At 56.2% G+C, this 6012-nt stretch overlaps 1 long non-coding RNA gene across 1 annotated transcript; it reads left to right on the forward strand.

The window, feature by feature from the left end:
- The first annotated feature begins 1126 nt into the window (after positions 1 to 1126).
- On the forward strand, positions 1127 to 5460 carry LOC121144082. Its single transcript, XR_005881407.1, has 3 exons — positions 1127 to 1296; positions 2673 to 4449; positions 4983 to 5460. It is a non-coding gene; the product is annotated as an uncharacterized LOC121144082 (long non-coding RNA).
- Positions 5461 to 6012: the final 552 nt, after the last annotated feature.

Below are 6012 nucleotides of genomic sequence, written 5' to 3' on the forward strand. Positions count from 1 at the left end.
GGAGGACTGTATAAAGGGTCACAGCATTAGGAAGGTTGAGAACCGCTGCCCTAGAGAATAAAGTCCTGAAGTATAGAGAATACCCCAAGGAATGTAAGATGGACGGCTGGATTCAGAAGGGGTGGGTGGGTGGATAAACGGATGCTAAGATGAAGTTTGGAGGGCCAGCATATCTGTCTCCTGCTGCGCAGCGCATATGAGTCTTAGCTGTATGTTTGTTAAAAGGCACAATGACGGATTTGTACCCTCCAGGGCAGGGGCTGGGATTCCAAGAAGTCACATGGTCAGTGCCCTTGGATGCTCGAATGGGTCTACAGCCAATGGGTCTTAAATTCCAGCTACAATCAAGTCACTTCTGAAGGCTGACAGAGCCAACCAAATATCCTCCGCGAACAAACCCACCGTCAGGTGTACGGTACCGCCGCCCCCTTCAGCAGGGGGCTCCTTGAGGGGCAGGGGCTGAGTTCACTCTCTCTTGCTGGCCCCAGTGGTGCCTGGCATACGGTAGGTGTTCAGCAAATATTTGTGGACCGCACACAGGCTTTTACTAGAGCCTCCTTTTCAAAAGAACGTACTTTCCAAGCGCAGGGGAAAAATGAAATTGGCTAATCAGCTTTTCGGGTGAGGCTTTGGGGTGCTCTAGGTAAAAGCTTTGCTGGGCACCGCTTCCCGCCCCACCCCCAACACACACACACACCCGGAAAAGGGCGGTTTGAGGTAAGGGTCGTGGACTCACGTGTGGGCTCCTAGATTTTAAGGGGGTGGCACAGGAGGAAACCCGTGTGTAATTGCGGGGCTTCCCCCACCCACCCCTGGAGGGGGATTAGAGGCTGCACCGCTTCCTCTGGGGCTCGCAAGCGCTTCCTGGGACCCTTTGAAGTGGGTTCTTCGCAAATCCTGCCCTCGGGGGGCCGGGGCGGGGCCCCGCGAGGGGCGGGGCCTCCGCTCAGTCCCCAGGGTCACCAGGGTGCCTTCCGCCCATCTCCAGTCTGGATTCTCAGCCCCCTCCTCCAGCCCCCGCCCCTCATTCCGCGGGGCCCTCCCTCCCCCATCTGTCCACATCCTCCTGGCCTTCCAGCTGGCTGGGCTTAGACGTCTGATCCCTACCTTCTCTGTCTAGCCTCAGCGTGTCGGGCCTGCCTGCAGCGAAGTATCTTAAAAAGTAAAGTAAGCCTGGCGTGGCGGCTCAGGCCTGCAAGTCCAGTGATTGGGTCTCGGAGGCAGGAGAGGACTTGCCCCGAGTTCAAGGCCAGCCCGAGCTTCATAATTGGAAATCAAAGCAAAAGAGGAGCCCACGTGAGTTTATGAATCCTGCTGCGTGCTAGAGGAACACAATGCTAGTATGCAGCATCCCAAGACGAAATTCTATTCCCATTTTACGTATTAAGACACGAGTCCCACCTCAAAACTGAGTTTCCTCTGGGCAGTGGTGGTGCACGCCTTTAATCCCAGCACTCTGGAGGCAGAGGCAGGCGGATCTCTGTGAGTTCCAGACCAGCCTGGTCTACAAGAGCTAGTTCCAGGACAGCCTCCAAAGCCCCCAGAGAAACCCTGTCTCGAACCCCCCCCCAAAAAACTGACTTTCCTCACCAAGCACACCCCACTTCACCCCACTTGTATGGAACACAGGGAAATCAAGCCCTTGTCTTTCTTTTTTCTTTTTTTCTGTTTTCTGTTTGGGGTGTGTGTGTGTGTGTGTGTGTGTGTGTGTGTTTTGAGACAAGGTCTGAGTATGTAGCTCTGGCTGGCCTGCAACTTGCTATGTAGACCAGGTTGGTCTCGAACTCATACAGATCTGCCGGCCTCTGTCTCTTGGAATTAAAGGCGTGGGCCAGCACCCACCACAACCCGCTTCTCTTACTTATTTTTGACAAGTACCTATTTTGTGGTACCTGCTTGCCCCTGTGGAGGTTCCAGGAGACAGACTGGCAGCTGGGTCACTGGGATGGGACTCAGGTCTCAGGCAACCGCCTTCACGTGCTGAGCCATGTCTCCAGCCCCATTTTGTGTCTTTTCTATGGAAGAGCCAGGTCCATGGAGGGGGAGGAGCTTGTGGAAAATTCCAGAGCCACAGTGAGGACTACATCTCTGGTCTGACTTCAGGCTTCAGATCTGAGCTCTCTGCCTTGTCAGGCCTCCCCAGGGCAGCCCCTGAAGGCTGTCAGCCCCAGGGAAAGGTCTCGTATAACCCTTGTGCTAGGGCAATTGCAGTATAGGTAGAAATCAGGGACCCTGCTTCTCACTGATTCTGGCGTTCCCTGTTCACTTTGCCTGGGGCAACCGTGCCCCCCCCCCCATTTTCAGGGCTGCTCTCTGGTTCAGCTCACCGGTGACACCTTCACCAGACTGCCCCTCACCTTCACCAGACTGCCCCGTTTAGTCACCCACCCCAGCCCTCGCAGTGTGTGGGTCTCTGCTCTTTGACTACACGTTACCCCTGAGGACATGCAGGGCTAACAGTAGCTCCCCCACTTGGAGACTTGTGAGCTTGGCACGAGTATGCCTAGTACAGAGCCTGGCATCCTGCCGAGAGTCCCAGAGGAGGCTTCAGAGACGGTGAATAGTGGGGGATTCCCACCACTACAGAGGTTGCACAGAGCAATCTCCAGGAAATGCCCCCACCTGGCTGCCAGCATCCTCCGCTCTGACCCCCCCCCCACCTTCCATTCTAGGTGCTTCCCCTGGACCTGTCCTATGTCATCGTCCTTATGGCTCCATTTCAGAGGCCAGGAAACTGAGGCAGGCACAGATGAAGTTCAAACCTGCGCCACCCTGCTGCGGCAAAGATCAAGCCCATCTGACCCTATGGTCCTGGTTCAACTCTACTACCCAAGTGGCCTCCTGTGCCCCTCTCTAGTCTGGTTCCTACTCCCCCCACCCAAAAAAAAATCCAAGTGTTCCCTAGGCAGGCGAGAAGATGGAACCGTGGCGTGGCTGGCCCTCATCGACTGTGAAGAGGTCAAAGAGATGCTTCTGGGCTCCAAGCTTGTTTTCTCCTACGCCACGTGGGGATAAAAATAATCCAGTATCCACCTTGTGGGGGTAGGCAGGGAAGTGTGAAAAGTTGGCACAATGCCTGGCACATGGCAGGTCCTCAGACACCAGCTTTGCTTATTTTTATCGCTAACACCCTACTTGGGGGCCCCAGGCTGGCATGGGACTTGTCAAGTGTCACCCTCTTCCTTTCCCACAGCTGGGCCAACGGCCTGGGTGGAGGCTCGAAGGGAGGAAGAGCAGAAGGGTAGGGGAAGCCATGCTGTAGGCTTGTTGCCTCTGAGAACCCCTAAACCTGCCCCCTAGCTCCTCCCCTCCCCAGCCATAGGTAACCTGCTCCAGGCTCAGTACAGTTATTGATGGAGTTGAGGGCCACAAGGGTACCTCAGGGCACACACACACCCCTGCCCAGTGCTTACTGAGGGGAGCCTCCCCCAGGGAGCACGGGAATGGTGGCAAGAACCCGAAAGTGGCTTGCATGATGGATGGGCTAGTGGATAGATGGATGGATGGGCTCGGAGACAGATGGATGGATGGATGGTGGACAGACAAACAGATGAGAAGCCAGGAGGTGACTACCTGGCAGCGCAGGACTGTCAGAGAGTTGATGGATGGGACACAGGGAGAGCTGAGAGAGATGGGGCCCAGCAGGGAAGAAGGAAGGAAGGAAGGATGGATGGATAGACATACAGACAGACAGATTGACAGATGAGGGAAACAGACCGGAGGGTGTGGGATGGGTGAGTGGGGATCTGGATGAGTGATGAGAGGCCCTGCTGAGGAAGGGAGAGGGGTCTGGCTGGGGTGGGTGTGGCCGGAAGAAGGACCAGACCCAGTGACGAAAGACTTCCCTTCTGGGACGCTTGCAGATAGATGGATTCACACCTCACACCAGATGAATGGGCCGAGGTTCCCCTGAGACTGACTGGCAGAGAAAGACAGACAGATGGAGGGAAATGGGACGGGAAGGGGGAACAGGGACAGGGGAGGAGTCCAGGGCCCTGACCCAGGTTGGTATGTAGGGAACCCTATCGAACTAGGCGTTAAGAAAGCATGCATTTTAGGGTAGTATCCCTTGCACACGCGGAAGTGGGTGTGTGGGCGTGTGTGTCTGCTCTGGCAGGGTACTGGGCACTTCTCAGCATGAGTGTGAACTTGTGAGGGCGTAAGCTTGCTGGTGAGTATAGGAACTAGGGGCCTGGAGGGTGGGGGCCCTCTCCTCCTCTCAAGGCTGGGGTAGGATAGGAACCTGGGAGTCAGCTTGCTTGAGGACCCGGTGTGTTTGGAAACTTGGAACCTCCTGGGGTAGTGCAAATGGCTGGTTTACTGTGTGTACTTCCTGTGTGTTGTCTGGGTTTCTCACCAGGTCCATCAAAGGCCTCTTCAGAATGACACACATAATGGAGTGTGATGGCTCACACCTGGAATCCCAGATGTTGAAACAGGAGGATTGCTGTGAGTTCGAGCCCAATTTGGGCTGCATAGTGAAACCGGTCTCAGCACACAGTCACATTTTGGTGTGGTGATTTAGTGCTGTAATCCCCAGCACTAGGGAGCTGGAGGCAAGAGGATGAGGATTTCAAGGCTAGCCTTGGCTACTTAGCAGAGTCGGCGGTGAGCCTTGACTACATGAGGCTCTGTCTAGCCAAAATAAAACAAACCATAATTTGAGATGCTCAGGGTGGCCCCAGCAGTGCACAGGCGGGAGTGGGACTCAGGCGGCCCTACCCTGGACGAGCAAGGCTTGTCCCCAGCCCTGCTCAGTCCACGCACTGACGTCCTCCGGTCTCTCTGCCCTCTCTGCTGCTAAAAGATGAGCCAGGCAGCAACAAGCGCTGGGCGCGGAACAACCAGGAGCCCAGCAAAACGCCGAAACCTTGGTGCGCTGGGCCGAACAGGTCCCGAGCACTGGGGGAGGGGAAGCCACAGACCTGGGGCAGCCACCCCGCCCCGTCTCACACAGGCCGCCCGGGCTTCCGACCCCGCAGGTGCCTCCTTTGACGTAAGGTTTATGGCCCCGCTGCGTCGGCGCCCCGCGGAGAGGAACCAGCTCTGAGCCTCGTAAAGGGGGTCGAGGCCTGAAGAGCCTCAGCCTCCGTCGCCTTGGAAACGGGGCGCATCCTCCGCCGAGGGAGAGGCGGCTGAGACCGGCCTGGGGTCACCGGACGCTCCCGCTGAGCGCTCTGCATATCTCCACCATCTCCTGCGGGTGGTCCCCGCCCCCCCTGCCGCCCTCCTCCGCCCCTCTCCCCAAGCGCCTTTGAGAGTCACCTCCTCCAGGAAGCCTACAGACACTGCCACCTGCAAGGGGCTGGGGGGGGGGGGGACTGGCGCATTCTAGCAATGCTCACCAGTAGTCACAGCTGGCGCTGTGAATCTTGACCTCAAGCGTAGCCCCAGGATGCTCTTTGCAACTGTTATCCTTTGTCCTCATACCAATTCCTCGAATAAACCAAAGACCAGCTAGGGGGGAAAAAAACATCACCCAGCCTCAGTTTCCCCATCTGATTTCCTAAGTTCGATGCCTGGAGCCCACATGGTGAAAGCAGAGAACAGATTATCCTTTGACCTCCACACGCTCGCCTGCATGGCTCGTGCAGCAGGCGTGTGCCAACACAAAATAAATAAGGGCCTGGCATCTGCCTTTTGACCTCAACACTTGGGAGGCAGAAACAAGGGGATCTCTGTGAGTTTGAGGTCAGTCTGGTCTGCACAGAGAGTTCTAGGCTAGTCAAGGCTATAGAGTGAGACGTCTCCAAAATAAAACAAAAGTAATTTTAAAGAAGTATCTTAAAAGGAAGGGTCCAGTGTCAGACTCTTGCAACTCCACACCAAAGTGGGAAGGAGACCGAAGGGAGCAGGACACCTGGAATGGAGCCTTTACTGAGCTACATCCCACAGTGAGCCCTGGTTTTGAACACACAGGGGATGCAGGCCCAATGCCATGGGAACAGACAGCCTTGGCCAAACTCTGAGACCCTTCCCTTAGAAGGAGGGACGACGACACCACTCCAAGGT

This window comes from Mesocricetus auratus, unplaced genomic scaffold (assembly GCF_017639785.1).
Source record: "Mesocricetus auratus isolate SY011 unplaced genomic scaffold, BCM_Maur_2.0 Super-Scaffold_100014, whole genome shotgun sequence".
Classification (NCBI taxonomy): domain Eukaryota; kingdom Metazoa; phylum Chordata; class Mammalia; order Rodentia; family Cricetidae; genus Mesocricetus; species Mesocricetus auratus.